Source organism: Marmota marmota, unplaced genomic scaffold (assembly GCF_001458135.2).
Source record: "Marmota marmota marmota unplaced genomic scaffold, marMar, whole genome shotgun sequence".
Taxonomy (NCBI): domain Eukaryota; kingdom Metazoa; phylum Chordata; class Mammalia; order Rodentia; family Sciuridae; genus Marmota; species Marmota marmota.
Genome location: NW_026000338.1, coordinates 1,647,203 through 1,669,981, shown reverse-complemented (window position 1 = coordinate 1,669,981; position 22,779 = coordinate 1,647,203). Strand labels below are relative to the sequence as shown.

At 34.7% G+C, this 22,779-nt stretch overlaps 2 long non-coding RNA genes across 3 annotated transcripts in view; both read left to right on the top strand.

Moving 5' to 3' along the window:
• LOC125614514 overlaps nucleotides 1-22,779 on the top strand; it is a 95,091-nt gene that overhangs the window by 37,149 nt on the left and 35,163 nt on the right. The gene's annotated exons all lie outside the window — the stretch shown is intronic.
• LOC125614515 lies at nucleotides 860-13,616 on the top strand. Its single transcript, XR_007345105.1, has 2 exons — nucleotides 860-2,292; nucleotides 11,643-13,616. It is a non-coding gene; the product is annotated as an uncharacterized LOC125614515 (long non-coding RNA).

The window sequence follows — 22,779 nt, the reverse complement described above, 5'->3', positions numbered from 1 at the left end:
AAAAAAAAAAAAAAAAAAAGAAGGGCCAGATTTTTAAAATAGAAGCCCAGTAGTTGTGTGAGCTTATGGGATTTGACAGTTTTGATGTTTTTAAGGATATGTGCATAAGGGAATCTTCTGACTGAATGAGGGGATGGTTAGATCATTAACAGAGAGAGGGACTTGGTACTGAGAGGAAATTTCCACAAATCTCTGAGGATTTTCCATCCAGGAAGTCTATTTAGGCTACCTTACCCCTAGTGTCTGCATAGTAGAAACTACCTCTTCTAGTCTCTGCTGAAGATCATGTAATTGGGGTTTCATACAATATGACTGAAGGTGTTCTATGGGAGTGGTATCCTCCCAAATAGACACTGTCAGGAAATAGAGCCAGTTGACTACATGCACAGGTTACTTCTCAGAGGTAAGAACAAGTATACAGAGGTCTATGATCAATGCCCTGTGGGAGATGCTTCGTGCAGCAGACAACCAGAAAGTCCTCAGAAGTACAGTCCATGAAATGTCATGTTAAGCAGATCCATTTTATATAAAGATCATATGAATGTATCAATTTTTCCTTCTTTATCTGTTTTAGAATAAGTGATCATCAAGACTAGCTTTAAGAAAGACATTGGCAAAGTTTGCTCAATAAGAGTTCATGAGGGACAGCCTCAGTGCCTCTTTTTCTTGTAAAAATATTTCATGATATGCCAGATGCAGTGGATCATGCCTGTATTCCCAATGGCTCAGGAGGTGAGGTAGGAGGATTGCAAGTTCAAAGCCAGCCTTATTAATTTAGCAAGACTCTAAGCAACTTAGCAAGACCCTGTCTCAAAATAAAAATACCAGGCTAGGGATGTGGCACAGTGGTTAAGTTTCTCTGGGTTCAATTCCTGGTACCCCCCAAAAATATTTCATGATAAACCTGAAGTATTAAAAACATTTTCATTATTAATTATATATGTCTCACTCTTGAGGACTTTTTATGACTTTAACACATGTCTTATGAGGTATGGGCTTTCCTAGGGCAGGCTTTTCTGACTGGAGTGAGGGAGGTTGTTCTAGATTTGATTATTGTATGTCCATGAGAGTTAGTCTAACACTATCATGATGTTCTGGATGTTTTTAACTCTTCTGATTTATTAAGTCTTTTATCCCCTTATCACAGTTTTTGTGTTCTGCTCTCCTTCTCCTTCCTTGAGTGTACCTTCTATTGACTACTTTAAAAACATTTAGGTATCTACCTGTGTGTTAGATGGGATGGGTCAGGTTTTTAAGTTTTAGTTGATATTATGACTGAGGACCCAGAGCTTTCACATTCCTACCCTGTTTCTCTACTTCCCCATGAGGTTGTCAGATGAGCTATACTCACAAAAGAAAGTAGGATAATTTTATTTATTCCATTATTGGATGACTTAGTATTTGCTAACACCAGGACAGTACTTAACTGTCAGTCTCTCACCAAGGTTCCAGACCTAAGTGGTTGTTCTTCTGTTTCCCCTAAAGATGAGAGTAAAAACCCACTGCTGTGTGATTTGGATACAAAAGTGTATAAAGGGTTTTCAACTTTTGTCCTTCAAGTCATCTGTTATAGTTTGGATCTGGAATGTTCCCCAAAGATCCATGTACTTAAAGGTTTGGCGCCCAGTGCAGTAATGTCCAGAGGTGAGGGTTTGGGGCTCTAACCTTATCTGTAATCCATTTGATAGGTTAATAATTTTAATGGTCTACTGAGAGGAGGTGAAAACTGTAGGAAGGTGTGTATGGTTACAGGAAGTAGATCACTGGGGGCATTCTCTTGGGGGGAATTTATCTTCTCCATGGCCCTTTCCCACTGCTCTGCTTTGTAGCTACCATGAACTAAGCAGGTTTCCTCTGCTTCATACATCTACCATGATGTTCTGCTTCACTTCAGGCACAGAGCAATGAAGTAGGACAACCATGAACTGAAACCTCTGAAACCATGAACCAATACAAACCTTTCCTCCTCCAAGTTGTTTGTCAGGCATTTTTGGTCACAGTGATGAAAAGCTAACTAACACATCTTCTTTTACTCTCATTCTATGAGTTCCTAAATCTAACTGTTGGGGCTGACAACAGTGCATCATGGCTAGGTCCTGGATAAAGAATAAATCTTTACTAGTTATCTTTCTTTTGTGTACCTGCAACTCATGCACAGGGTTTGTGAATTTGTTCTTCATCAGTCTTACAACCTTTTCTTTTTCTTCCTACATTTGGTTAAGAGGCCAAGGATCCTAGGAACTAGAGAGCAGCAATGAGAGCCCTTCACTCCTGAGCCTTCTCCTGTTAGAGGTGGGTGCCTCTGAACTCACCATTATTCCAAATCCTTATTCCTTGTGAAAAATAGAATGATTGCTGCACCAGAATTCTGGAATCCGGAGTGAAACAGAGTAAAATTAAGTAACTATGTGGCCCATCTTATGCAGGGTGATGTAAGCTCTGTGAGGTGATGCACCAATGAAATGGCCATTTTTCTGTCCTCCAGGGTCTTTATAGTAAAGGTATACCTTTAAAGCAAAGGTAGATCCATTCACATATTGATGACTATAAACAAGAGATCCCAGTGGTGAGTGTACTAACACAGTCTGGGTTTCCCTTACTATCCATACTCTCATCTTCCAAATAAAAACTATAAGAACTTGGGAGATTTTTATACTGAAAATTCACTCTTTAATTTGAAAATCCATTATACTTAATGAACCAATGAAAATGGTTAAGTTGTGGGCAGATTTGAAAGTGAGAGGCTGTAGAGTTTCTTGCAGTCACTTTCAGTGGGTTTTGCTTTATGCTCTCGTTGTTTAAACATTATTGCTATTATCTCTCCACTTCCCTGAGACTTTACCCTTCCATAGTCCTAGGTTTAAGTCATGTTGAGCAAGCACAGGGTATTTGTGGCTAATAATGAACATTTGCCACATTAATGCTTTGAAAATCTCAGACTGGAGCTGAGAGGTTCAGGTAATTTAAAAGGTTGTGCTAGGAAATTAGAGAGTGGAGGTAAGGAAGGCTTGCAAAGTCTTCAGATCTATGTATATAGTATGTCTTGCCATGTATTTATTCCTAATATCTCAGCAATATTTTATATATTTTAATATACTGGTCTTATACAAGTTTTTACAAAAATTATTCCTGTATTGCTCATATTTTGATACTATTAGAAAAGGTATATTTTTCAACTTTTTATTTTGAAATAATTATATATTCAAAGGAAGTTGTAGCTAGAGAATAGAGAGCTACCATCTACCCAATTTCTCAAAATGGTTATAACTTATATAAATTAAGTATAAAATCAAAACCAGAAAATAAGTATTAGAACAATATGTGTATAGTCATTTCATTTATGTGTACTCTGTTACTTGTAGACCACTTTATTTGAGGTATAAATGACATCCAAAATGCCGTACATATTTCAAGTATACACCTGGGAAACCACCGCTGCAGTCTATGATGTTAAGTATAACTAATACCTCCAAGGGTTTCCTGTTACCCTGGTTTTTTACTTCTCTGTTTATTATTTTTGTGATAAGAATACTTAACTAAATATGTACCCTCTTAGCAACATTTTTTTAGATAGGATCTTGCTGTGTTGCACACTGGCTTTGAGCTTATGATCCTCCTGCTTCAGCTTCCTAAATAGCTGGGATTACAGGCATGTGCCACCACACCTGGCCCTCTTAGCAACATTTAAGTATACAGTATTATTGTTGATTATAGCTACCATACTATACAGTAGGTCTCTAGACTTACTTGTCTTGCATAAGTGAAACTTTATACCCCCTGAACAGCAACCTCCCAATTTCTGTACCCTTTCCCTTGGTAATCACTATACTACTTTCTGCTTCTAGAAGTTTTATTGCTTTAGAAATTTCATATTAATTGGAATCATGCAATATTTATCCTGTGACTGGCTTATTTCACTATCTTGTTGTATGATGCAGTCTATAGTATTGTTTGGTATATCTCTTATATAGCTATAAGCGTTTATAATGGTTGCTTTAGGTACTACATTATACACACATAACTTATCACAGTCCACTGGTGGTGTCCTTTTACTTTTTATTTTTTATTTATTTGCAGGGGTGGGGGTACTGGGGATTGAACTCAAAGGCACTCAATCACTGAGCCACATCCCCAGCCCTATTTTGTATTTTATTTAGAGACAGGGTCTCACTGAGTTGCTTAATGCCTCGCTTTGTACTGAGGCTGTCTTTGAACTTATGATCCTCTTGCCTCAGCCTCCTGAGCCTCTGGGATTACAGGCATGCATCACTGTGCCCGACTTCATTGTACTTTTTAAAGTGAAATACAGGAGCTGGAATACAGGAGCTCAGTGGTAGAGCACTTGCCTAGCATGTGTGAGGCACTGGATTCAATCCTCAGCATCACATAAAAATAAATAAAGACATTGTATCCATATACAACAAAAACATAATTTTTAAAAAGTGAAATTTAACCCTTATCTTCATTGATGTCCTTTTACCCCCCACACACATACACTTATATCATTTATATTTTATACCATTTATATCATTATCTTACATATTTTCTCTATATACATTTGGAACCACCTCAGACAATGTTATGATTTTTGCTTCATCCATCAAATGTAATTTAGAAAACTCAAGAGGAAAAAGAGGTAATTCTCAGACAAAGATTTTAAAATAGTTATAAAACTATTGTCTTTACCTATTTGGGGCTCTATCAAGTTTTCTTTATTCCTTCCTGATGTTCCAAGTTTCCTTCTTTTATTATTACTTTTCTGTTTGGAGATTTCTTTAGCCATTCTTTTAGAGTACATCTGCTGGTATAAATTCTGAGTTCTCCTTCATCTGAGAATATTTTGCCTCCACCTTCATTCATAAAGGATACTTTAGCTGAATATAGGATTCTGGGTTGATGGTTTTTATGTTGTGCTACTTCCTTCTGGTCTCCATTGTTTCTTTTAATGAGAAATCCTTGGCATTCAAATTGTTTATCCTCCACTGGTAAAGGTGTTATTTCTTTCTCATTGCTTTCAAGAACAATGAGAAAGAAATAACACCTTTCCTTTGTCTTTAGTTTTCAGAGTTAGTTTTGAAAGAAATAAGATCTTTCCTTTGCTTTAGTTTTCAGAGTTTGATTTTGATATTTCTTGGGTGGATTTCTTTGTTTTTTCCCTGTTTGGTACTTTCTCAGTTTCTTGAATCTGTAAGTTTATTAATTATTTCATTTTTTTCAAGTATGTTTGCAGTTGGTCATTGAAGTTTTTATAACTATTTTAAAATCTTTGTCTAGTAATTCTCACATTCCTGTCATTTTGACATTGTCATCTGTTGATTGTCTTTTTTCATTCAGTTTGAGACATTCCTGCTTCTTGGTTGATAAAAGCAATTTTAGCTGTAAACATGGACACTGTTGGAATTATGAGATAGTGGAGCTTATTCAAACATTTATTTATTTGTTTCTTTGTTTGTTGGTACTGGGGATTGAACTCAGGGGCATTTGACTACTGGGTCACATCCCAAGCCCTATTTTCTATTCTATTTAGAGACAAGGTCTCCCTGAGTTGCTTAGTGCCTCACTTTTGCTGAGTGTGGCTTTGAATTCGTGATCCCCCTGCCTCAGCCTCCCGGGCTGCTGGGATTACAGGCATGCACCACCACACCCGGCCTTCAAACATTTTTTTTAAAGATGGCTTTTCCTGACACTACTCTGGCAGGTAAAGGTAATTGCCACTGCATTAGTGCCAGGTAGGTTTGAAGTCCAGATTACCCATGTAGCCTTTGTTGACACCTGAAAGAGCTGCTCCTTGGACTTCTGGATGGGAGGGTGGGATTTATGGCTTCCCACTGTGGCTCCATTTATACCTCCCTGGCTGGGAGGATAAGAATGCCTTTACTGCTTCTTACATGGTCTCCACATGGGAAGAAGGGTTGTCTTGTTACTATTACCACTAGAAGGTAGTGAAAATCCCAGCTTTTCACTAGGTCACTTTGGATACACCTCTGAACCTCATTTCTGAGAGGTTAATGTACTACAGGCTCCCTATGTAGTCTCTACTGATACTCTTCTGGAGGATTGAAAGTCCCAGCTTTCTGCTTGGCTTTCTCTGGCATGATATCAGCAAAGAGGAAGATGGTGTGTACCTCATCACAGACTTGTGAGGAGTGGCTGTTCTTCCTCTCCACAGTCTTTTCTGGCAAGGATGGGGTAAGACCACAGTTCTTTCTGGTTTTTGTTGGAGTAGAACAATTATCTGAAAGTTTTCTCTCTAACAAGGCTGAATCCCCCACCCCTCGTCTTTTAGCTATAAAGAACAGGCTGTTATTTTTTCTATTGTTTTCATTGTGTCCTTTGGTGTTTCTGGGTTGCTGGCTTCTCTATTCCCTCATTTGGGATATGTGAGGCAAAAAGAAAACCCCAGGAACTCACCACATATTGTTCCATGGTCCCAAGTTTCCTAGCTAGTCGGACTTCTTCTCTTCACCTTTCAAGAATCTTCTTGTTTTATATCTCCTGCACAGGTCTTTTAATTATATTTAATACAAGGAATCAGAAAAAGTATAACTACCTTTGACTACTCCTGGAATTGGAATTGTTGACAATTTTTTTACCACTTTCTCTAGTCTAGCTCTCCGACTTTTAGCCTTTACTCCACAAGAAATATCCTTTGGGAGAGAACATTTATCTTATCAGTTTTTCCATTCTATTTGTTCATAGTGGAAAAACAGCAGATGCAAAGGCTAAAGAAAGATAGGAAGGGCTGCAGTTGTGTCTCAGTGGTAGAGCACTTGCCTAGCACGTGCAAGGCACTGGGTTCGATTCTCAGCACCACATATAAATAAAATGAATAAAATAAAGATCCATCAACATCTAAAAAAATATTTTTAAAAGAGAAAGATGGGAAAATCTGCCAACCAAAAATAGTTCAGATTAGAAATATCAGCTGATAAATGGTACGGTATACATGGCTTGGGTCCACCTTGTTTTTCTTTTTTTAAAAAATAGATATACTATATATTATATTACATAATTAATATTAATATATTAATTTAATAATTTAATAATATTAATTATATTATATATGTGTAATATAAAATATATATGTATTATATATATATTTTAGTTGTAGTTGGACACAATACCTCTATTTCATTTATTTATTTTTATGTGCTGAGGATTGAACCCGGCCATGCACATGTGAGGTGAATGCTCTACCACTGAGCCACAATCCCAGCCCCCTACCTTGTTTTTCTTACTGAAGGCTTTGAGTTATATCTGGATGACTCAAGATTATTATTTGTGCAAAGTGTGGAAGATAGCAAGTGACTAGAGCCTCAGAGTCTAAGTGGCAGGACATTAAATAGCTAAGAGATGGTGCTAAGTAATCCTGATCAGAAATCGTCTGCTAATTGATTTATGGAATTTAAGGTGAAGGGATCCAATTTAGTGAATGGGAAAGGTTGGTGCCCTTACTAGAGGGGGAACTCTGGGATTCCATCAACTCCTTTGTTGGGGTAGAACTAAATTCCTTAAATTTACTTTATTATTTCAGTAATAGTATAATATTTGAGCTTATTTATGAGGTGACACTGCCCTTGTCATTTCAAATTTTAATGCTAAGTTAAACCTTGATGGTCTATAATGAAGAGCTCATTGTGGAAGTTGCATATGTATAAGCTTCCTGCCTGTCATTGTAATCTGCTTTGGCAGAGACTCTAAGAACCCTATTATGTCTTCAACATAATTTCATCACCAGAAATCTAGATGATGAATTTTTATCCTGTATGAGTATTTCTATTCAGTTTTAGAAGGTAGTGATACTTGCAAAAAACTAACTGGTCAACATGCAGGCCTTGTTCCAAAGAAGGTTACTCCTGGTTAATACAGAGTGTGCATGCACAAGAACCTGGCTGTAATAGTATACAAACCTTGAATTGACAGAGTAAGGCTCACCTCTTTTCAAGACGTACTTCACTGCCTACTTTGAAGTGACAATGAATGCTATTCTATAAAACAAAAGTAGAAGTTCCATCTCATCATGTAAATCATGCACAAAAATAAAAACTACCTCTAACTGAAGCCTTTGCACCTAATTGATCTGAAGATATTTCTATATTTCTACAATAATGTTGCAATGAGCTCTCTTTTGGGTATGAGAAGTAAGGACCTTAATTTCTCAAAATTTCTTATGATAGTTGTGCTTTCATTTATTGTAAAGAATCTGTGCTAAATAATGATAATTTCCTCAATTAGTACTGTAGTTTGAATGTGTCCCCCAAAGGTCATGTGTTGAAGACCTAATTCCCAGTATAAAAATATTAAGAAGTGGGACCTTTAATAGGTGATTAGGTCATAAGGGCATGGCCCTCATGAATAGATTAGTGGCATTATCACAGAAGTGGGTTCCTTATAAAAGGATAAATTTGGCTTCTTACTTCTCTCTCACTCTTGTTCTCTTTTGTCTTTTTGTCTTCTGCCATGGAATGATACAAGAAGAAGCCCTTTGTCAGATACCAGGCTTTGACCTTGAACTTTCCAGCCTCCAGAGCCAATGAGAAAGAAATTTCTATTCACTATAAATTATCTATTCCATGGGATTCTGTTATAAAAGCACAAAATGGACTAAGACAGTGAGCATTCACTGACTTGCACTTCCTTAGTCAGCATCTGACACCATTTATGTATGTGTGCCCACTAATGTGTCATATACTGATTTGAGCAGAATATATAGAAAGATGATATCAACCGAGGTCCTGAAACAACCTGTGTGAATGTTTTAGTATTTATTAGAGCATTCAGAGATAAGTGAAGCACATGAACACATTTGGATTACATGGCGAGTACAATGTGATGACAGGCCAGGATATAGGAATACACAGAACGAGATTGGATGAAATTGGCAGTAGACTAAAGAGATAGGATCATATTGTCACTAGGGAAGTATAAAGCATTTATCCTTTCATTTTTTGTCTCTTCATTCAACTTTCCCATCCATCCATTCATTCTTCCATCCATCATAAGTGACTGCCTGCTATTTGTTAATTGCTGTGCTAGGCAATGTAATTAAGTGTGAAAACATTAGTCTGAGTCTTTGCCCTATGACTAATACTATAACCTTTATTGTCACTTTCACCCCAACTCTCTTTTCTCAGTCCAGATATTACTTTGTATAATTTGCAATTGGCATGCAGTGTAGAATGATTTCATGATCATAAAGTAGGAGACTTATTTCTAGTCCATTTGGTCATGTAACATCTCTAAATACTGATTTTTTTTCTCACTTTTGAGCCTCACTGATTTTTTTAGGAAACCTCTAACATGGTAGTAAACAACAAAAATACATATGAAGTCTCATGGGGCTGGGGTTATGACTCAGTGGTAAAGCACTTGCCTAGCATGTGTGAGGAACTGGGTTTGATTCTCAGCACCACATATAAATAAAAATAAAGTCCATTAACAATGAAAACATATTAAAAACATGTATAAAGTTTGTTTTGAATGGACAAGTAGTCCAGCATATTCAAGGCCTGAATATGACTTTTATGACTAGATCTGAGAATGTGCTAAGGATGTGTTGTGATCCAGAAAAGTCAGCTGGAGTCAGACCTATGGTGCTTGTAAGTATAGTATATTGCAGCTATTTTTTTAGACATTGAGGGTTTTTTTTAAAAGAAAAACTAATAGACTTTATTATTTTTAGAGCAACTCTAGATTTGCAAGAAAACTGAGCAGAAAGTACAAAGCGCTCATTCCCCTCCTTTAATTTTGCCTAATATTTTCTCCCTTGGGATAAAATATACATGACAAAAATTGAACATTTTAACTGTCTTAAATGTACATACAGTTTAATGGCCTTAAGTACATTTAAATCATTATGCAACCATTACCACCATCCGGAACTATCCCATCATCCCAAACCAAAGCTGTTTACCCATTAAATAATAACACCCCTTTTTCCCTTCCCATTAGCCTCTGATAAATATGATTCTACTTTTCTGTTTCTATGAATTTGACTATTTGAGGATATTAGTCAGCTCTAAGTGCCATAAAAAAGTGCCATAGACTAGGTGGCTTAAACAACGGAAATTAATTTTCACTATTCTAGAGCCTAGAAGTTTGATATCAGGGTACAAGCATGGTCAGTTTCAGGTGGTGGCTCTCTTTTTGCTTGAAGATAGCCACCCTCTTGCCATGTGTTCACCTGACGTTTCCTACGTGTGTGCTCATGGAAGAGAAAGAGAGCAAGCTCTCCTTGATCTCTTCTTACAATGGAACTAATCCTATTAAATTAAGATGCCACCATTATGACCTCATTAAAACTTAATTGCCTCCTAAAAGCCCTATCTCCAAATACAGTCACATTAAAGGTTAGGGCCTCAATGTGTATATTTTGGGGGAATAATTCAGTACTCAGTGTCTCATAAAAGTGGAATCATATAATATTTTTCCTTTAGTGATGGACTTATTTTGGTCAAGATAATATCATCAAGGTTCATCAATGTTGTAAGAAGTATCATAATTTCCTTCCTTTTAAGACTGAATACTTTTCCATACATATATAGTTTATTCATACATCCATTGATGGACATTTAGAATGCTTCCATCTTTTGATTATTATGAATAATGTTGTCATGAACATGAGAGTACAGATATCTGCCTGAATCACTGCTTTCTTTTCTTTTTTTTTTTTTTTTTTTTTTTTTTTTTTTTTTTTTTGCTACCGGGGATTGAACTTGATCACTGAGCCACATCCTCTATTTTGTATTTTATTTAGAGATAGGGTCTCACTGAGTTGCTTAGCACTTCACCATTGCTGAAGCTGGCTTTGAATTCATGATCCTCCTGCCTCAGCCTCCTGAGCTGCTTTCAATTCTTTAGGGTCTATACCAACAGTGGAATTGCTGAATCATAAAGTAATTCTATATGTTTGTTTGTTTGTTTTAGAAACTACTTGCTGTTTTCTTCAGTGACTGTACCAATTTAAATTCAAACCAGTAATATTCAAGGGTTCCAATATATATTGAGCATCATTTCATATGCCTATTGGCCATTTGTGTGTCTTATTTGGAGAAATGTCTATTCAAGTCCTTTACCCATTTTTAAATTGGGTGGTTTGTATTTTTGTTCATTTATAGAAGTTTTTAAATATATTATGGATATTAGTCTCCTTATCATATGCTGTGGTCTGAATGTTTTTGCCCCCTCAAAATCCATATGTTGAAATCTTAACCTACAAAGTGTTGATATGAAGAGGTGAGACCTTTGGGAAATGATTAAATTATGGGAGCAGAGCCCACATGAATAGCATCAGTGCCCTTATCAAGAGGCCTGAGAGAGCTTGTTTGCCCTTTCTACATGTGAGAACATAGCACAAAGGTGACATCTATGATGAAGTGAGCTTTCATCAGACATTGAATCTGCTAGAAACTTGATCTCAGACTTTTCAGCCTCCAAAACTATGAGAAATAATTTTCTATTGTTTATAAGCTACCTTGGTTATGGTATTTTTGTTATAGTAGTCCACACAGACTAAGACATCATATAAATGATTTGTAAATATATTCCCTCATTCTGTGAGATTATTTTACACTATTGATAGTGTCCTTTGATGCACAAAAGTTTTTGTTTTAATAATGTCCAACTCGTCTTTTTCTTTTTAGTTGCCCATGCTTTTGGTGTCAAGTCCAAGAAATCATCACCAAATCTAATGTCACAGAATTTCCAGTTTTCTTCTAAGAGCTATGTAACTGTTCATACATTTCTGTCTTTGATCATTTGGACTTCATTTTTATATGTGGAATATGGTAAGGGTCCAATGTCTGTCTTTTGCATGTGGATATCCCAGCCATTTGTTGAATAATGTCCATTCACTATTGCATAGTCTCGACACCCTTGCTGAAAATCATTTGTCTATATACACAAGAGTTTATTTCTGGGATCTCTACTCTACTCCATTGGTTTATATTAGTCAGATTTCCATCTTTGTAACAAAATACTAATGTAATCCACTTATAAGGAAGAAGACTTATTTTGGCTCAGGATTTCAGAGATTTCAGTCCACGTTCAGCTGGATCCATTGCTTTGGGGCCTGTGTCAAGGCAGAACAATATGGTGGGAGTGCTTGATGGGTCAAAGATGTTCACTTTATGGTGGCCAGGAATCATAAGAAAGACTCAGGAAGGGGCCTGGATATCAATATCCCCTTCAAGGGCACAACCCCAGTGACCAAACTTCTTCCCAGTAGGCTCCATGACTTAAAGTTTCCACAGCTTTTCAATAGCTTCACAGGCTGGCAGCCAAGACTTTGGCATAAAGGCCTTTGGAAGACAGTTAGGATCCAAGCCATAGCAGTGTATATATGGTTATATGGCAGTATCAGACAGTTTTAATTACTGTACTTTGTCGTGATAAATTTTAAAACAGGAAGTGTGAGTCTTCCAGCTTTGTTCTTTTTCAATATTGTTTTGACTATCTGGGGTCCCTTGAGAGTCCCTATGAGTTTTTCAAGCTTTGCAAAAAAATCATTTTTGAGATTTTGATAGGGATTTTATTAGATATGTAGGTAGCTTTGGTAGTGACATCTTAACAATATTACGTCTTCCAATTCATGAACACAGGATGCTTTCCATTTGTCTTCTTTAATTTCTTTCTATAGTGTTATATATTTTTCAGTGTATAAAACTTTTATGTTTTTAAAGTTATTCCTAAGTATTTTATAAGTTTTGGTGCTATTATAAATGGAATTTTTTCTTTTTCAGATTGTTCATTGTAAGGACATAGAAATGCAAGTAATTTTGTGTTCATTATATATCCTAGAAATTTTCTGAATTAGTTTTAATAAGTCTTTTGTGTGTGTGGATTCTTTAGGGTTTTCTACAGATAAGGTCATATTATCTGCACAAAGAAACAATTTCACTTCTTCATTTTCAGTTTAGATCCCCTTTAAGTTTTTTCTTGCCTAATGGTTATGGCCTGAACTTCCAATACTATGTTGAGTAGAAACGGTGAAAGTTGGCATCCTTGTCTTGTTCCTGATCTTGTAGGAAAGTTTTCGGTCTTCACCATTGAGTATGATGTTAACTGTAGGTTTCCCTATTACTAACATTTCCTACAATTAAATGAACAATATTGATACATTATTATTAACTAAAGTCCATAGTTTACACTAGGTTTCAATCTTTGAATTCTACATCCCATGGGTTTTCACAAATGTATAACATGCATCCAACATTATAATATCATGCAGAATAGGTTCACTTACCTAAAATCCCTAATGTCCCACCCATGCATCCCTCTCTTCTACCTGAAGCCCCTGACAACCACTGATTTTTAAAATGCCTCTATAGTTTTGCCTTTTCCAGAATGTTAAATAATTGGACTCATACAGTTTTTTCAGATGTATTTCAGTTATCAATGTTCATTTAAGCTTCTTTCATGTCATTTTGTGCTTTTTATGTGTGTGTGGTGCTGGGGATTGAACCCAGGGCTCATTTTGTGCTTAATGTCAAATTTCCATTTATTGCTATATAATATCCATTATACGGATATACCAGGGTTTCTCCATTCACCTACTGAAAGGACATCTTGGTTGTTTCCACATTGGCAACTATGAATAAAGCTAATTACAAAATTTACGTGCAGGTTTTTGTGGGGACATATATTTTTAACTCAATTGGGTAAATATTAAAGAGTGTGATTACTGGATCATTTTATAAGAATACGTTTAAGCAAATCTTTACCCCTCACACATCAGATAGAGCACTAATCACTAGTGTATATGAAGAATTCAAAAAGCTAAACACCAAAAAACAAATAATCCAATCAGTAAATGGGCCAAGGACCTGAAGGGACACTTCTCAGAAGATGATGTACAATCAAACAACAAATACATGAAAAAATGTTCATCATCACTAGCAATTAGAGAAATGCAAATCAAAACCACTGTAAGATGCCGCAGTCTGGCTGGGCACAATTCAGGAGCCACTTGTCAAAAGAAACGAACTTTATTTTTAGAACACACACACTGCACCACACAGCTCCTCAGGAAAACCCTCAGAGCCCAACTGCCACCACCGGCTTCCCACAAGCCTCTCAACCTCCCCTACTCCTCCTGCTCTTGAGGCCGATTGGCTGGGTCCCGTGGGTGGAGCCAAAAAAAGATCCCCAATGAGCATCTCCGTGGTCTGACAGGGCGGAGAAACAACCCAATGAGCATCACCGCAGAGGAGCCAATCAGTTGGCAGCTAGAAGTTTGCTGGGGCCGCTGTGAGCCAATCATCAGCTGGCAGCTGGAAGTTTGCTGGGGCCCCTTTGGCTGTGGCTCTCAACAGTAAGATTTCATCTCACTCCAGTCAAAATGGCAGCTATTATGAAGACAAACAACAATAAGTGTTGGTGAGGATGTGGGGGAAAAGGTACACTCAGACATTGCTGGTGGGACTGCAAATTGGAGTAGCCAATATGGAAAGCAGTATGGAGATTTCTTGGAAAATTGGGAATGGAACCACCATTTGACCCAGCTATCCCTCTCTTCAGTCTATCCCCAAAGGACTTAAAAACAGCATACTACAGGGGCACAGCCACATCAATGTTATAGCAGCACAATTCATAATAGCTAAACTGTGGAACCAACCTAGATGCCCTTCAGTAGATGAATGGATAAAAAAATGTGGCATATAAACACAATGGAATATTACTCAGAAATAAAAGAGAGTAAAATCATGGCATTTGCAGGTAAATGGATGAAGTTAGAGAAGATAATGCTAAGTGAAGTTAACTAATCCCCAAACAACAAATGCCAAAAATTTTCTCTGATATAAGGAGGCTGATTCATAGTGGGGTAGGGAGGGGGAGCATGGGAGGAATAGAGGAACTCTAGATAGGGCAGAGGAATTGGAGGGAAAGGGAGGGGCATGGGGTAATTAATGATGGTGGAATATGATGATCATTATTATCCAAAGTACAGGTATGAAAACACGAATTGGTGTGAATATACTATGTATACAACCAGAGATATGAAAAAATATGCTCTATATATGTAATAAGAATTATAATGCATTCTGCTGTCATATATAAATAAAAAAATTAAATTAAAGTAAGAATACATTTAGTTTTCTAAGAAACTACCAAAATGTCTGTCAGAGTGGCTGTACAGTTTTGTATTCCCACTAACAATGAATGAGAGTTCCAGAATCTCATATTCTATTGACTATTTGGTATTTCAGTGTTCTGGAATTTAGTTATCTATATAGGCATGTAGTTATATATCTGTTTCATTCACAATTCCATAATGAAATTATTTTGAGCATCCTTTCATATACTTACTTGCCGTCTGTATATCTTCTTTGGCAAGGTGTATGTTTATGTCTTTATCTCATTTTTAATATTTTTAGCACTCTTGAGATTTAATAATTCTCTGGATATTTTGAATTCCAGTTCTTTACAATATTAGTATTTTGTAAAATTTTTCTCTTAGTATGTGGCTTCTCTTTTCATTCTTTTAGCTCTTTCATAGAGCAGAAATTCAACAAAAGCACAGCATGTCAAAATTTGGTAGATGTAAGAGATCTTCGAAGGAAATTCATAGATTTCTTGCCTATATTAGTAAAGGAGAAATATTTAAAATCAACAAACTAAATTCCAACTTAAGGAATTTGGGAAAAGCAGATTAACTGAAAGTAGTCCAAGGAAAAATTTAACAATTAAGAGTAGAAATCACTTGAATTGAAAAAGAAAGAAAATCAACATGCTCAATATATGAATTTTAAGAAGGTGACTATAAATATTGACAATTACTTAATAAAGCTTTTGAAGAAAAAAGAGAAGAAATGTAATTTATTAATCTCAGCAATAAACACTGGGTAAACTGTGCAGATCCTATAGACATTAAAAATATGGGGATATTATTACTAAATATCATTTTAACTCTAGATTTTTTTGTAGATATTCTTTATGAAGTTGAAGAAGTTTCCCTCTTTTCCTAGTTTTAATAGTTTTTTTTAATCATGAATGGGTATTGGATTTTGTCAAATGCTGCTTCATCAAATGATGATAATCATATGATTTTATTCTTTAGTCTCTTGATGTGTTTAGATTATATTTATTAATTTTTGAGTGTTGAATTAGTCTTGCATACCTAGAGTAAATTCTATTTGGTCATGACATATAATTCTTTCTATAGACTGTGTTACTTGATTTGTTAATATTTTATTCAGGACATTTGCATTTATATTTATAAGAAAAATTGGTCTGTAGTTTGTTGTAATATTTCTATCTGGTTTTTGTATTAGGGTAATAATGACTTCATAGAATGAGTTTGGAAGTGCTCCATCTTCTTCCACTTTCTGGAAGTTACTGTAGAGAATTGGTATTATTTCTTCTTTAGATGTTGAGTAGAATTTAGCAAGGAAGCAGTCTGGGTTCAGTGTTTTCATTTTTGGAAGATTATTAATTACTAATAAAATTTCTTTAATAGACAGTCCTATTCAGATCATTTGTTTCTCATTGAGATTTTTGTAGTTCCTGTTTTTTCAAGAAATTAGTCCATTTAATTAATTGATGTTATCAAATGTGTAGATATAAAATTGTTCATAATGTTCCTGTATGATCTTCCTAATGTGCATGCGTAGAGTAGTGATCACTACTCTTTCACATCTGATATTGGCAATTTGTGTTTTCTTTTCTTATCCTTATTAATGTGACTAGAGGTATGTATCTTTTCAGAGAACTAGCTTTTGGTTTCATTGATTTTTTTCTCTATCCTTTTCTGTTTATTGATTCCTGTTCTCATTTTTATAATTTCTTCTACATGCTTTAGGCTTACTATGCTCTTTTTCCTCGTTTTATAAGTGGAGAACTTAGACTATTGATTTTAAATCTTTCTCCTTTTCTAATATATGCATTTAATGCTGTAAATTTCCCTTTAATCACTGATATCCCATGTGTTTTAATAAGTTGTGTTTTTATTCTGTTCAAAATATTTATAATTTCTCTTGAGATTTCTTTATTGAACCATGTGCTATTTAAATGTGTGGTGTTTAATTTCTAAATACTGAAAAGGATTTCCCATCTATCTTCCTGTTATCAATTTCTAACTTAATTACATTGGAGTCTGAGAATGTACTTTACATAGTTTCTACTCTTTTGTATGTGTTCCAATGTGGTCTCTGTTGGTGAATATTCCATGTGAGCTTGAGAAGAATGTGTATTCATTCAGTTATTTTAGATAAAGCATTCTTCAATGTCAATTAGACCAAGATGCTTTATCAAGCTGTTTAGGTGAACTGATTGAGGTTTATGGTTTTCTATTTACTTGATCTATTACTGACAAAGGGGTGTTAAAATCTTCATCAGTAACAAAATTTTGCCATAATAACAATTTTAACTCAGGTAATTTAACACTCTATTATTACATGCATATACAATAAGAAGTGTTTTGTATTTTTGGAGAATTGATCCTTTATCATCTTTTGCTATTCTTTATTCTTGATAACTTTCCTTTTCCAAAATTTGCTTTGTCTATAATTAATATAGCTGTGCCATCTTTATTTTGATTAGTATTAGTATGATATATCGTCTCCATTCCTTTACTTCTAAGTTGTCAATCTTTATAATTAAATTGAATTTCTAGTAGACTACTTATAGTTTGGTCATTTTGGGGGGGTACTTTGATAGTCCCTCTTTGTGTGTGTATGTGTGTGTGTGTGTGTGTGTGGAGAGAGAGAGAGAGAGAGAGAGAGAGAGAGAGTGTTGTAGGAAGACAAGTCAATTTATTTATTTATTTATTTATATTTATGTAGTGCTGAGGATCGAACACAGTGCTTCACACCTGCTAGGCAAGTGTGCTACCACTGAACTAAACTCCAACCCCTGAAAGTCTTTTTTAAACACTTTTTAAAATTTGTCCTAGTTAGATATACATGACAGTAGAATGCATTTTGACACATTATAAACAAATGGAGCACAACTTCTCCTTCCTCTGGCTGTACACGATTCAGAATACTGTAATCATATAAGTATATAGGGTAATAATGTCTGTCTCATTCCACCATCCTTCCTATCCCACATCCTCTCCCAAGCCCTCACTCACTTCTGCACAATCCAAAGTTCTTTCACACTTCCCAACCCCCCATTGTGGATCAGCATCCACTTATCAGAGAAAACATTCCCTGAGTCTTTTAATCAATGTTTTTACATCATTCACATTTAAAGTTTTATTGACATATTTGGATTAATATCAACCATATTTTTAACCCTTCTGTATTCTTTTCTGTCTTTTCTAATTTTAATTGAACAGTTTGTTTTTACTCTATCTTCTCTCATGGCATATCCCTAAGACATTTTAACAAACAGTTTAGTGTTTGTCTCTATAGAGTTTATTGTATACATCTTAAAATAATGCAAGTTGATCATCAAATAATAATGTTCTACTTAATAAATGGTACAGGAATATGATAATAGCATTCCCCCTGCCATTGATGTAACATTGCTGCCATTAGTTTCACTTATTCCTGTGTTATATTCACAAATACGTTGTTGTTATTATTATTACTTTGAACAATGTTAACTTTTAGATCAAGTATGAATAAGAAAATTAAATTACATTTGTACTTGTTTTATTCCTTTCAAAACCCTTCCTTTCTTCATATAGATTCAAGATTCTGACCTATATCATTTTTCTTTTGAAGAACTGTGGACATTTTCTGGAAGATATGTCTATTGGCAATGAATTCTGAAATTTTCGTTTGTCTGAGAAAGCTTCTATTTTCTTTCACATTTTTAAATTTAGTTGTAGATTGACATAATAGTTTTGTTTTATTTTGTTCATTTATTTTATGTGGTGCTGATGTTTGAACCCGGGGCCTCACACGAACTAGACAAGCACTCTACAACTGAGCCACAACCCAGCCCCATATTTTCTTTCACTTTTGAAGTTAATTTTGCTGGATATAGAACTCTAGGTTGGTATGCTTTTTCTTTTAGCAGTTTAATTATTTTATTCCATTCTCTTCTTGTTTACATGATTGTTGATACATTTTCCACTATAATTCTCATCCTTTTCATTCATATAGAATGTGTTTTTTAACTTTGTAAATTGTTCTAAAATTTTCTTTTTGTTTGGTTTTCTGCAATATGAATATTGTACAACTATTCAATGTATTTTATTTTTTCAAATCCTGCTTGATGTTCCCTGAGCTTCTAGTAGCTTTGGTTTAGTTTCATTAATTTTAGAGCATTCTCTGATTTTATTCAAATGTTTCTTCGCTGTTATCACTGTCTTCTTCTGGTATTCAAATTATGGATATATTATTGTGGTTTGGGTATTATTCCATAGTATTCAAATGTTTTCTTTTGTTGTTTTCTTTCTTTTTTATCTTTGCTTTTTAAATTTGGGAAATTTTTATTGCTTTATCTTTAAGTTCACTGATTCTTTTCTTGGCTTTGACATGAGCCCATGAGCCCAGCAAATGCGTTCTTCATTTCTTTTAAAGCATTTAAACATTTTTTTAGTATTCCTTTTGATTCTTTCTTGGAATTTTTACCTCTCTGCTTATATAATTCATCCATTATTGCATGTTTTATGTTTTTCCACTAGAGCCCTCAACCTATTCTTCATGATTATTTAAAATTCCTTGTCTGATAATTCAAAAATATGTGACATATCAGAATTGATTGTAAAGTTTGCTTTGTCACTTCAGACTGTTTTTGCATGCTTCTTAATGTGCTTATAGTTTTTTTTTCTTGAAATCCAGACATGATATATTGGGCAATTAGACCTTAGGTAAAGAGGCTATTAGTATAAGATTTTATATCTATCCAGTCCTGGGATGTTATTTATTGGGAGACTTTTTATTACTACTTCAATATCATTATTTGTTATTGATCCCTTTAGGTTTATTATATCCTTTTGGTTCAATTTTGGTTGTCTGTGTCTAGAAATCTGTCCATTTCTTCTAGATTTTCCAGTATATTGGCATATGGTTTTTCAAACTGATGCCTAATTATCCTAGGAATTTTAGTGGTATCTGATATCTGTTTTATATCCCCTTTTCCATCTCTAATTTTATTTATTTGGGTTTTTTGTCTCTTTTCTAGTTTTGCTAAAATTTTTCAACTCCATCTTTTTAAAGAACCAACTCTTGGTTTCACTGAACCTTTATACTGTTCTTTTAGTCTCTATTTCCTTTATTTCTGCCCTGATATTTACTGTTGATTTCCTTCTGCTGATTTGATGTTTGGTTTATTCTTTTTATAATTCCTTGAGAAGCATCATTAGCCTATTTATTTAAGATCTCTCTTTTTAAAATGTAGATATTCATGCCTATAACTTCCCTCTTAGTATGTTTTTGCTGCATCTCATAGATTCTTCTGATATGTTGTATTTCCATTTTCATTTGATTGTATGAATTTTAAAATGTATCCCCCAATTTCTTTGATGACTCATTTTACATTCAAAAGTCCACTGTTCTATCTCCATGTGCATACATAATTTCTGAAGTGTCTCCTGCTGTTAATTTCTAGTTTCATTCCATTATGATCTGATAAGATTCAAGAAATTATTTCAGTTTTTTAATTTCTTAATAGTTGTTTTTTAAAATCTTTTGTATATCTTTATTCTATTTATTTTTATGTGGTGCTGAGGATCAAACCCAGGGCTTCACATGTGGTAAGCAAGTGCTCTACCACTGAGCTGCAACCCCAGCCCATAGTTTTGAGTTTTATTAAGACTTGATTTATGGCCTAGTATAGGATCTCTTTTGGAAAAAAAAAATCCATGTGTTGATGAAAGGAATATATATTCTGCAGCTGTTGGATAGAATATTCTTCAGATATCTGTTAAAGTTCATTTGATCTGTAGTATAATTCAACTCTAATGTTTCTTTGTTGACATTTTGTCTACTGATCTCTCTATTGATGGAATGAGATGTTGATGTTACCCATTCTAATTGTGTTGGGACCTATCACTCCCTTAAGGTCCAGTCATGTTCACTTTGTAAGATTGAGTGCTTCGACATTTGGTGCACATATCTTACACTTATTATATATTTTGGTGAATTATTCCATTTATCTGTATGTAATAAGCTCTGTCTCCTCTAACTTGAAGTCTGTTTTGTCAGATATGAATATAGAAATTCCTTCTTGTTTTAGGATTCCCTTTGCTTTGAATATCATTTTCATCTTTCACTTTCAATTTGTGTATGTTCTTGCAGATGAGTAATTTTCTTGCAGGAAGTATATTGTTGAGTCTTGTTTTTTAATCCAGCCAGCAATTTGGGGTCTATTAGTTGGAGAATTAAGATGATTTACACTCAGTGTTATTATTGTAAGTTATGTAGTTGTTCCTGTCATTTTCTTATTGTTCTTTAGCTTGTTTTGAATATTCTATGTTCATTTCTTTTTCTCTTATTCATATTAGAGGTTTGGTGGTTTTCTGTATCAATAACATTTGATTCTTTCCTAATTCTCATCAGCTTAACTACTCTTCTATTGGAATGTATTTGCTCACATACACTCATGATTGTGTTTATCTTTCTTCGATTTCTGGGTCTAGGATTTCCTTAAGAATCTTCTGTAATGCTGGTTTAGTGATCATGAATTCTATTACTTATTATGGAAGCTCTTTATTTCTTCTATGATTCAAAGGTTAACTCTGCTGGGTATGATCATCTTGGATATGTGCACTAATTAAATGAAGTTGGGGTTGTAGCTCAGTGTTAGAGCACTTGCCTAGCACGTATGAGACACCAGGTTTAGTCCTCAGCACCACATAAAAATAAATAAATAAAGGTATTGTATCCATCTACAACTAAAAATATTTTTTAAAAAGAAGTTTAATTTAAAAAGAATAATAGAAGGGAGATCAATAGAGTAAAGCAAGTGCATCAGAGGAAAGGAAGAATGGAGGGAAAGGAAAGATCTTGGGGAATAAGATTGATAAAATTATGTTATATACATGTTCAAATATAGCACATGTGATGCCCCAATAAAAATAAATAAATAAATTTTAAAAAGAAAATCAATTGATGTAATTTACCTCAGTGTTGGATTAAAAAAATATAATAGATAAAGGAAATGAATTCAACAACTGTTCATTTAAATATCTCAGCAAACTAAGAATAGAAGAAAATGTCTTCAATCTGTTAACAGGTATGTATGAAAATCCTACAATGAATATCTTGCTTAATGGTGAAATGCTGAATATTCTTTGCTTATGATTGACAGCATGGACAGGATGTCCACTAGCATCACTTCTGTTTCCTAATAGTACTGGAAATCCTAGCAATTGCAGTAAGAGCTAAAATGCATAAATATTGGGAAAGACTAAGCAACACTGTCATTTTTATTTTTTTCTCTTTTTTATTGATTTTAAAAAAAATAAATGACAGTGGAATGCATTACAATTCTTATTATACAAATACAGCACAATTTTTCACATCTCTGGTTTTATATAAAGTATGTTCATACCAATTCATGTCTTCATACATGTACTTTAAATAATGATGTCCATCACATTCCACCATCCTTGCTAACCCCCTGCCCCCTCCCTTTCCCTCCCACCCCTTTGCCTTATCTAGAGTTTGTCTATTCCTCCCATGCTCCCCCTCCCTATCCCACTATGAGTCAGCCTCCTTATATCAGAGAAAATATTCGGCATTTGTTTTGGGGGATTGGCTAACTTCACTTAGCATTGTCTTCTGCAACACCATCCATTTACCTGCAAATGCCATAATTTTATTCTCTTTTATTGCTGAGTAAAATTCCATTGTGTATATATGCCACATTTTTTTATCCATTCAT